Below are 11,253 nucleotides of genomic sequence, written 5' to 3' on the forward strand. Positions count from 1 at the left end.
TGCATGCATGCATGCATGTGTAGGTAGGCAGGCAGGTAGATAGATGGATGGCTGTTTAGGTAGGCAGGCAGGTAGACGATGGATGCATGCATGCAAGCATGTATGTGTAGGTAAGTAGGCAGGTGGATGGATGCATGCATGCATGGGTAAAGAGAGAGATAAAAACTAGTTATGGGTACAATGAGACAAAGAAAGTGAGCGCAGCACAAGGGGAAGAAAGATCTCTGAACTACTACTACTCCTATTACGATTATTATTATGTTCTGGTGGTGTGTAGGAGCCTCAGCAGTGGGCCAGGAGCCCCTGGTGCGGGTGCTGCTCACGCGCAGAGCAAACGTGAGCGCTTACAAGCAAGCATCGAAGAGGTCCGGTATGAGCACAAGCCGCCGGGCGAGCCCCAGGCCCAGCTCTGGGCAGCAGTGACGCCAGCAGCTGCCCCAGCCTAGCAGAGGGCCCACAGGACAGGGACCTGGTCCCAGCACCTCTTGGCCCAGCTGAACTGGGAGAGTCCCGCCAGCCGCGCTCGCAGACGCCGGCTGCTTTCCCAAGCGCTGGCTGCAGCGTGGTTGTGCAAGGCTGGACAGGCCCCCCTGGGGGAAATGTGAGGGCTCCCGGGGGGCACACGTGCGGGGGGGTTGTTTGTAAACAACCATTTTAATTAGCAGGAGGCCGGGGGGGCATGGAGGAAGGAGTGCACCCCCTCCCCGTGCCCCTCCCTCCTGGCAAGATTCACCCTGAGTCAGCAGATCCGCCGAGGTCATGCCACCCGTTATATTAATTGGATTAATAAAGATGTACGTCATTGAGGTAATTACCCACTAATTGGGGATGACAAGGTTGTCAGGGTTTGTCCCTCCAAGGGACAATTTCCCGGCCCCGGCCCCCCCCTTTCCCAACACACGCGCGTCAGTCGCATTAATTAAAAATCCACGCGTACATAACCCGGCTCTGCTGGGACTCGGGGAAGCTGCCGGCTTCCAGCCGGAGGGGTGGGATCTGGGCTCAGCCTCGCTCCGGGGGACCAGGCCTGCCTCTCCGCCTCCCAGGCCTTCGCCCGGGTTGGTGCTGTGCGAGGCGCTGCACAGACACAGAGCTCCCTGCAAGGGAGGAAAGCAAATGCCATGCTTAGGACCCCAGGCCTGCTTTACCCCCCAGCAGTGAAGCAGCGGCTGCTTTGCCCCATCGGGTGCAGGGATCCCAGGGCCTGCCGAGCTGAAGCCTTCGCAGGTGCTGGCTCTGCTGAGGTCCATAAAGGGCCTGGAGATCTTCCCAGGGGCAGGGTGCTCTGGGAGAGGAAGGGGATGCTGGCCACGCTCACGGCAGGCCCAGAGGGATACATGGCTCAGCTGACCCCTGGGTCCCTTGGTGCCACCGTGTCCCTTTGCAGCCGTGGTGCCTGCCGTCAGAGGAGCCCCGCGGCCGCCCACCTCCACCTGCGTTCCCTGAGTGGAGCGAGGCTCGCGCCCACGTGCCAGCCCCCAGGACGTGGGAGCCAGGCAGAAGAGAGGGAGCGCGTCTTAACAGGCAGTGACAAGCCCCCCGCCGCGGCCGCACGCCCGAGAGGGTGCTCCTCGCCTGTGCAAACTTCTGCGTCAGCAGGATCCCTGCTAACGTGGTGGGGGGAGCTGGGCCCAGCACAGGGCGTGTGCGAGGGAGGGATGAGGGGAGAAGATAGCACCTCTCCCACCGGCTCATCCTCACCTCGCACTCCTTCCCACCCTCCCGCGCACCCCCCAGAGCATCTCTGTACCCAAACCCCTCTCGTCTCCCAGCACCCAGGCTCTTCCTCCCACCCCGTCTGCCCTCAGGGGTCCCGGTTTCCCGGAGCATGAGCTCAAGGCTGGATGCAACGTGCTGTCGTCGCGGAGGCTGGCAGCACTGCAGGGTAGGGCTGGTCCTATGGGGGTGCATGTGTGCGTGTGGGTGTGCATGTGTGTGTGTGTGCATGGTTGCAGGTGGGTGTGCATGGCTGCATGTGAGTATGTGGGTGTGTGCGTGAGTATGTGTGTATGTGTGTGTGCGTGGCTGCACGTGTGTGTGCATGTGAGTATGTGTGTGCGCGTGGCTGCATGTGTGTGAGTATGTGTGTGTAGCCCCAGCAGCATGAGCCCTGGCAGCACAGAAGCCATCAACAACCAACAGGAGTTGGAGCAGAAGGAGCCCGTTAGACATGCGGTCCCCCCTGTGGAGGCTCTGGCACACATTACATGGTCCAGGCCCACATGTTACATGCTCCAGGCCCACATGGCATTAGCACCTGCTGACCTGCATGCATTCAGCCCTGTGGGCAGTGGGTAGAGAAGAAGGTGCTGGTTTTAACCTATAAAGACATAAACTGCCTGTGACTTGGGCCAGAAGACCTCCAGGACCTCCTTGGGCACAGGCAGACGCTGCCCGAAGTGTCCCGCCGCTGGTCCGTGCCAGCCCCTCGGACCCAGCGGTCACGTAGCACCTTGCAGCACGCCACAGGTAAGGAGCAGGGCACTGCCGATGTCCTGCCACTGCAGCACCAGGGGACCACGGGGTTAAAATGAGCTGAGCAGATCCGAGATCCAGGCAAACAGTAGCTCAATATAGAAGCTGACCCAACACGTGGAACAGAAAGAAAAATATCTACTCCAATTGCCCCCAGACGGATTTTTTTCAGGGAAAAAATGTCTTGGGTGTTGGCCTGAAATGTGTTTTTTTCAGGCTGTTGTTGGGCTGTTACAGAGTCCTAGAGAAGTGGGGCCGGGAGGTCACATCTAGTCCAACCCCCAGGATCAGCCCCGTCCAAACCAGCCTAGACAAACCCATCATCTAAACTAACATCAGACCTCAACACTAACCCTAAACTCTACATCAGACCTCAACCCTAACACAACACCCTAACACATCCTGCCACAGGCAAAGCGGGGAGACTGCGGCAGCCCATGTCTGTCCTGTTCCTATGCAATGCTATCAATATATGCTCAAGAAATCCCAGGTTATTTAAACTTGTTCTTTTTCCCCTTGGCCTTCTTCAAAATCAGGTCAGGTCTGAAACAAAAAACACCATGGTCAGACTGGTACAGACGGGGGAAGAAGGGGGGTTTGCCCACCTCCATAGCAGGTGCACGGCCCTCTGCCTTGGATGTCTCCAGCAGATTTTAATAACCTTTGCAGCAGCCGGGTATTGCTGCTGTGGTCCCCCTGCTTACCCGCGGGTTTCGGTGCCATGTCAGGGCTGACTGTCATTTTGCTAAGAGACTGGACCATGGATTTGTACGGGATGGTTCGCGTAGGGATGACCTCTAGTCCAGAGGACTGGACGAGATGTGACCTCTGGAGCTCCCTTCCAGCCTGACTTCTCTGTGCTTGTGAAATACTGGTGCTGAAAAAAATTCCCCAAACAAAATGCCCCCCAGCTTTTCCCATTTCATTTAGAAAATGTCGATGCGAAACGTTCCAAAAATGTCATCCCTAAGGGTTTTTGTTTGGTTTGGTTTTTTTGGCTGAAGCAATTCGCTGAATTTTGTTCCAAATTCAAGACGAGGCTTGCCTCCTAAAACTGTCTTTGGTGCTGAATTTGTGACTTGGCCCCCTCTGCTCACAGCGGCAGCCTGCTCTGTGCATCCTGCACGCGGGGCGGAGAGTCCCTAGGTAGGGATGCGGCAGGATGGCCGCCCCGAGCTGAATCCTGGTCCACTCTGCAGCATCAGGGTAGGAGGGAGGTGAAGCACCCTGGCACCCCTTGCCAGCTCTCCTGCCTGCACCCCAGCCCAGACGGCTCTCTGCAGCGTCCGTCACCAAGACAGGGCATGCTTGCAGCTGGGTGGCACAGACCGCCTCGGATGAGAGGCCGAATTTGTGCCTGTTGCTGTCTGTGTGGTAGCAGAACGGTGACCGTGTTGCCTGCGGACACGGTCCCGTTGTGGTGACCGCAACTCAGGCAACGGGGGTTTGATTCCTGGCTCTGCTACTGCGTTCCTGCGTGACCTTGGGTGCTTTGCTTAACCCACCCTGTGCCGTGGTTTCCCATCTATAAAGCAGAGAGCCATCGCCTCTCTGTCCTCATGCGTGCCTGAGAGCATTATCCTCAAAACAAATGCATCTGGGGGCTTCATTAGTAGAGGCTCCGTAGGCTGGATGTGGGAGGTGATAGTGCTGGAGTGGTGTGTGCCGCTCTGGGCTGCGCATGTGAAGGGTGCAGGGAAAGGATCCAGAGGGGAGTGACAAAGGCTGCACGGAGGTTTGATTTTTCAAGTCACAGAAAGAAAGGTTGAGAAAGCCAGGTGTGTTTTGCTCGGAGAGAAATGAAGGGGGACATGTGAGCAGTTTGCAAATCTGAGAAGGGAGGCAGTGGGCATGACCTGCAGCAAATCCGGCTGAGCTTGAATTTCAGGAAGAAGCGTCCTGACTGCCAAAGCAGCAGGACGGGGAACACACTGGGCTGGGCAGGCGTCCACCTGGGATGCGTTCGGGACAGCGCATCCTGCATCCATGAAGGGGGCTAGACGAGATGACCCTGAAGATCCTTTCCAACCCAACGACTTGATGATTAAATGACAAGGTGTTCACATAGGAGGATAACGGGAGACAGATCGATTCGCATGCCGAGCTCTGGCTGCCCACGCCCAGCCCTTGGACCTTGGCTCACCCGAAACATTGAACATAATGAAAAGAAATTGGTTAGGATTGCCCCCAAAATGGATTTTTTCCAGGAAGAATAAAATATCTTGTGCATTGGTCTAAAATACCTTGCTTGAGCTGGTTATTTAAACCTTGGCTGAGGACAGATCGGAACTGTCTGCCCACCCGGCGTCACATACAACAGGACCCTAATCCTTCGCCCCAGGGACTCACGGGGCATGTCTCCACATGCATTTGCACCGGCTTAAATTTACTGTGCAGTAATTTACTGAGCAGTAAGTGGGAATAGGCTGGCATCTACACACGCAGGTGTTAAAGCGCATTAACGTTGCGTGTGGACCAATGGGACTAAATTTAGTCCCAAGTCAGCCCACCCACACAGCGTTACTGCACAGTAAGGTGTCCACATGTGTGTTACTGCGCAGTAACTAATTGGGCATAAATGTGATACCTGCATGATGTAGGTATCAAATTTACACTCAAGTCGGCATACATCGCCACGTTTACTGTGCAGTACGGGTGTGCGTGTGTAGATGCGTGCCTGTACTGTGCCATGATGTTGGTTTCTGTGCAGTGAATTTGCACATCTTGATGCACCCACTGTCTAGAAAAATAGTCCACAATCAATGAGATGAGCTTCAACAAGGACAAAGTCCTGTGCTTGGGACAGAATAACTGCGTGCACAAATACAGACCGGGGAAAGGCTGGCCAGGCTGCAGTGCCGCAGGGAAGGAGCCTGGGTGACACTGGACTAGCACCTGAATATGCATCAGCAGTGTGCTCTTGTTGGAGGTTTGGGCCGGGATGATCCTGCCTTGAGCAGGGGTTGGACTCTGTGAGGTCCCTTCCAGACGTTGCAGGTCATTAGTGCAGCTGTGGGTCAATCAGCTGCCCCCGAAGAGGCTGTAGGCAGGTGTCTGGGTTGTACGGTTTCCAAATCCCTCGGCAAGAGTTGGGGTTTGGGAGATCAGAACTGGAGACCTGATCAGGAGGAGAGATACCTGGAGGCGCAGCAGAGCCGGAGGGGTGGTTGGGAGCCAGAGCTGCTTTGCTTTTCTTTTGCTGGTGTCTATCCGTGCTAGGAAGGGGGCTAATGAAGGGCTGGACTCGCCGCAGCATTTCCCACCTCCCTGAAGGCTGCATAGGGGTTTGCTACCTTGGGCCAAAGGAGTGGGAGCTTGCAGTGCGTCTCTCTAAAGGACGAGACATGCAGGCAGGGAAGGAGCTGCCGGGGAGCATCTCCTTGTTGGCTTTGCGGTGCTCTGCTCCTGAGAGGAGCTCCCGTGTTGCACCTGTAGGATGTGGGAAAGGCAGGTTGTCATGCTGAAGGGCCCCTGCAAGAGCAGCTCTGCTCCGAGTTGGGTCTGTTTGCTCTGTTGCCAGAAGAGCAGGGCTGGCAGAGGTCTCATCTACTTCAGTGTGTTGCTCTAGGCAGGCTCTTCCCCAAGCCAGTCGTGTCTCACCTGCTCTTAAACACTTGCCACAATGGAGATGCCAGCACCACCTCCCTCGAGGGCCTGTCTTAGTCCTGAGCCACGCCAGCTATGGATCCAAAATCCAACCTAAATTTCCACAGCTGCCATTTGAGACCATTGTGGCCCCAGCTGGTGCAATAGCCACAGAGAATAGCCTATAATAGCCATCTCATCTGACCCATGTGGGACTCAAACCTACAGTCCCCAACTCCAGAGCCCAATGCTGTAGGGAGTCAAAGCAAAGGAGGGTGTGAAGGGACCTCGGGAGGTCACATCTAGTCCAGCCCCAGCCCCAACTACATCATCCCAGCCAGGAATTTGTCTACCCGGGTCTTCAAAACCTCCAAGGATGGAGATCCCACAGCCTCTCTGGGTAACCTGTCCCAGTGCTTCACCACCCTCCTGTGAGAGTTTTTCCTAATATCCAACCTCAACTTCCCTTGCTGCAGCTTGAGCCCATTGCTCCTTCCTGTCATCTGCCCCCAGTGAGACCAGCCCAGCTCCATCCTCTGTGCACCCCCCTGCGGGGAGGTGACGGCTGCTGTTCAATCCCCCTCGGTCTTCTCTTCTCCAGACTAAATCAGCCCAGGTCCCTCAGCCTCTCCTCACCAGTCATCTCTCCCAGCCCCACAACCATTTCCGTTCCCCTCCACTGGACTCTCCCCAATGTGTCCACATCCTTTCTGCAGTGGGGCCCACAGCTGGACACAGGATCCAGATGTGGCCTCCCCAGTGCTGAACAGAGGGGAGGAATCGCTGCCCTCGGTCTGCCGGTGACGCTCCTGCCGATGCAGCCCAGGACGCCGGTCGCCTGCTTGGCACCACGGGCGCACTGCTGACCCTAATATATCCATTATGTCACTGCCATTAAAGCAGACATACTCCTCTTTTCCCCCAGAAAAATGGATGTCATCACCCACAAAACAGTCCCGAATGCCTCAGAAAAGGGAAATTACATTCCTTTTGAAAAGCAAAGAACCTGAAACTCACACGGCTCCTTTGTTTCCCGTTATGAACACCCCCCCCAGCGCACGTGCTTTGAGCGGACATTTCCCACGGGCAGGGCGCATCTCAAACAGCTCCACTAAGGTTTTAGCAAGCCTCTTTTGTGTAATCCAGCATCGTCTCCTCTGCAGCTCTGTGCCTCGAAGTCGGGAGCCTCAGGGAGGATTCGGGACGGGATCGGTTGTTCATGCAGAAAATTTAAAATGAAGTCTGCAAGGTTTTGAAGAACAGTTTGGAGGGATAAAAGCCTTCACGGTCCGGGGTGCAAACCAGCCTCTAGCCAGGCTGGGTTAGGAAGAAACTTCCCTTTTGGTGGTTTATGCCTTTGTCGCATCGTCCTTCCCCATCACCTGGAGTAGCCGGTAGCTGGTCTGGCAACTCCTACATGTTGCTCAGATGCCAAGAGAGGTGGAAGCCGAAAACATTTCCCAAGGCAGAGGCTCCTGGGCCTGCCTGCTCCCAGCCAACCCAACTTCCAAAGCCCTGAGCTCAGCGATCACGCTTGGTGTACTTCCTTCAAGGACGTCGCAGCGCTTTCTTCCCCAGATGGCTTTATTGGACAGGTGCCCTTGAGATGATGCACGGCGGTGGAAGGAAAAGAGCCTCGCGGGGAATGAAGTGGGAAACTTGGGGGGTGGCTAATGGAGCCCGGAGCCCGTCTCCGCACCCCACCGCAGAGGTGCAGAAGTGGATGCTGGCTTGTGGGAAAGGGATTGCAGCGCTGCTTTCTGAAAACCGGAGCGTCCCGGGGATCTTGAGGGTCATCTAATCCAACCCATCCCAGACAGGCCCCCATCCAGCTGTTTCCTGGAAACCTCCAGGGAAGGAGAAGCCACAACCTTGCATTCAACACGTCCTGCTGCTGGGACAGCAAGGAAAATGTCCCTGTGGTTTCAGCCAGATCTGCTTGGCTTTTTTGTCCTGTTCTCTGGGAAATGGGGGATGCCTCTTCTCCCAGTGGTCAGAAGTTGCAGACAAGTAAGTTTAGATGGGATATCTGGCGGGGAAAACCCTTCTTCCCTGCTAGTATAGCGTGGTAGACGCTGAAGGAAGGTGCGGACTCTCCATCCCGGGACGTGTTCACGAAGACGTTGGGCAGACATGGGTCAGGGATGATCTAGGTGTAAGGATGCCTGGGCTCGGCTATGGGAATTTCCCAGGTTTCAGGGCTTTGCTGGCCCCACCTACCCCCACTTTCTGCTCCATGTCTCGGGGTGTTTTTAAGCTTCTCTCAGAGGCATTGGGTCTTGGCTATAGCCACGGCTGGGGCTTTTGAGCTGTGCTAATGCTCCTGCTGGGACCATAGCTGGAGGTGTCTGGCTAGAGGGTCTTGCCCCTGTGCTCAGGGTCAGACTGATCACTACATATTTGGGGTCAGGAAGGCATTTTACCCCATGGAGGCCACATCTAGTCCAACCCCTGCTCAAAGCAGGACCAGCCCCAACCACGTCATTGGACTGGATCTACTGAGGATCCTTCCAGCCCTACTTCCTTATGATTTTAAAGCAGCCTTTCAAGTATTTGCTAATTGTTCTCACACCCCTTCTCGGTCTCCTTTTCCTCCAGGCTAAGTCTGCGCCATCTCTCTCAGCCTTTCCTGCATTGACTTCCTTATCATCTTGGCCTCTGGACCTCTCTGTGCCTCTGCCAGAGGGATGTTCCCATTGCCCCCCAACTGCTTTCCTCTAGAGGACCATGCAAAATGGGAGAGCAGTATCACCCCCGTGGCACTGCAGAGGAAACTCAAGTGACCTACTCAAGTCCGTGGGGCAAGAAGGGACACAACTCGATTGCTATTTCTGCAAAGATCTGGAGAACGGAAGAAAAATGCACATAGTACCAAGCTGCGAACGACAGAGCGGCGACCCAGGCAATCGCTGCCCCAAAATTGAACTTCCTTCCCACTTGTCACAAGGATGCTCAAGCGAACAGGAAATAAATGCACCGGGTGCTGGGAGGGCAATGCGACCGTGAACTGTGGGGCTGGGGCTGGGGCTGGGCGGGACGTCCTGAGGTCCCTGCACTCCCCCACTTCCTACGAACTATAAACAGCACTGAGGGGTTGGTAGGGAATAAATCTTACTCAACGAATCATCGCTGTGCTGTTGTTATTACTAAAGTAACAAAAACTGCATGCTTTATTTATTGCTAAAGTAACAAAATTAGTGCCTGAATGGCACGTGTTGCCTGTAATCTAGCCTCTTTCTATTTGACTGAAAATGCGAGCGGTCCCCGGCCGAATCTGATTCACAGAAATGAATGACAGGTGTCCTGGACTGGTGGGCTGCTACGCGGCTGGAAACAGACTCCAAGGCAAAATAAAGGGTCGTTTTTCACATAAATAGAGCAGACGACAGACCTGCACCTGCACCTGCTCTGATTGCACATCCGCTTCGTTTCCTCTTTCAGGCCACTACGTCTTATATTAACGCGAGCCACAGACCGTGGCGTTTGCAGCCCCTGCCCTGCTCCCTCTGAGCAAGGCACGGAGACCGGCCTCCAGGAAAGGGGAAAGGGAGGCTGTGCAAACGGTGCAAAAGCTTTGGGGCAGCGAGGAATATCTGGGGGGCACAAGGTTTCAAGCGTGGATCCTGACAGCGACTTGGCAGGAGGCTAGGGAGGGCAAAGGAAGTGTTTCTGCAAGGCACGGTGGGACTTGAAAAGCCGGGGCAATTGGGGGATGGCAGGGCAGAGTGAATGACCCCTCTTTGTGTGGCTGTGGTGTATATTTGCAGCTAGCGAGCAGGGTCCAGGCCCCGTGTGAAGACGCTGGAGAAGTACATTCAGCACGATCTGGAGGATCTGTCTTTTTGGAAAGGCTCAGGGGCCAGATCCCAGATCCGATGGATAGACTGGTATGGGTGGATCCCAATGAAGCTGGAAAGATCCCTCAGCTGGCTAAGGGGCAAGAAAGGAGCTGAATTATAGTGGCTGCTGACTATTAGACAAGCATGCAGATTCAAGAGAAAGGGCGTGTGTTTTGGAAGAGGCCTGGCTAAGAGGAGCAGGTCGAGATCGGGGGGGACAACCTGGAAAAGCATCCCCATGATGGGACACATCAAAGGCCGTGAATTCACTGGGCTGGAAAACCCTGTAGCTTGTGACATTTAAAACATGAGTGTCATAAAATCATAGTCAAGGAGGGACGTCAGGGGGTCACATCGAGTCCAACCCCCTGCTCCAAGCCGGACCAGCCCCAGCTACAGCATCCCAGCCAGGGCTTTGTCTACCCAGGTCCTAAACACCTCCAAGGATGGAGATCCCACCACCTCTGTGGATACCCCTTTCCAGTGCTTCACCACCCTCCAAGTGAGAGAGTTTTTTTGTAATATCCAACCTCAACTTCCCTTCCTGCAGCGTGAGCCCATTGCTCCTTGTCCTGCCATCCGTCCCCACTGAGACCAGCACAGCTCCAGCCTCTGTGCAGCCCCCCGGCAGGGAGGTGACGGCTGCAATTAAATCAGTGTCTCCCTCTTGCACCACGTGCAGCGGTCGAGCCGAGGCGGGATGACTTGGTTGTGCCTCCCCACCTTCCCTGCTACTCTTCGCTGAGCGATGCCTGGAATGAAGTGAGCCCAATTAACTAGCTGTGTGGTTCGATCATGGTACAAGTATTGTTTGTAGCTACCTGAGCTTGAAGAGAGACCATTATAACCAGCTTCACCAGTTCTGCACGAGGTTCATACAGCTACTGGCTGCAGAAATGTCCCCTTGTAGCCCTGGGACCGTGCACAGGAGACAGGTCTGAGCCCCGAAACGACTGGCTGCGGTGGGGATCACATCTGGTGAGATTTGTTTGATGCTTTGGTCAAAGCTTTGCCTTGATGAGAGGAGAGGTAATCCTTCTGAGTGCGCTGTAGGTTGGGAGATCTGGGTCCAATCCCCTTCCCCACCTCGAGACCTGGGAGATCAGCCAAGACTTTCTGAAGGGACTAGTGTGTTTTGGAGGGCACGCATCTCTCTTTAAACAGACAGGTGTGCAGCTCTGCCTGAAAACCAGGCCCTTTTAATGACTGTTTCGGACCGCAGCAAACGGTGACACTCCAGGTTGCTCGTGAACAACTCGGTCACTCGTGATGAATTTGGGGCTGTTTCCCTCGGGAGATAATGATCTACTTTTCTCCCACCCTGGGCCTGCCTGGTTGATTTGGCTTGTGATGC

The sequence above is a fragment of the Crocodylus porosus genome, unplaced genomic scaffold, assembly GCF_001723895.1.
Source record: "Crocodylus porosus isolate Cpor-Errol unplaced genomic scaffold, CroPor_comp1, whole genome shotgun sequence".
Classification (NCBI taxonomy): domain Eukaryota; kingdom Metazoa; phylum Chordata; order Crocodylia; family Crocodylidae; genus Crocodylus; species Crocodylus porosus.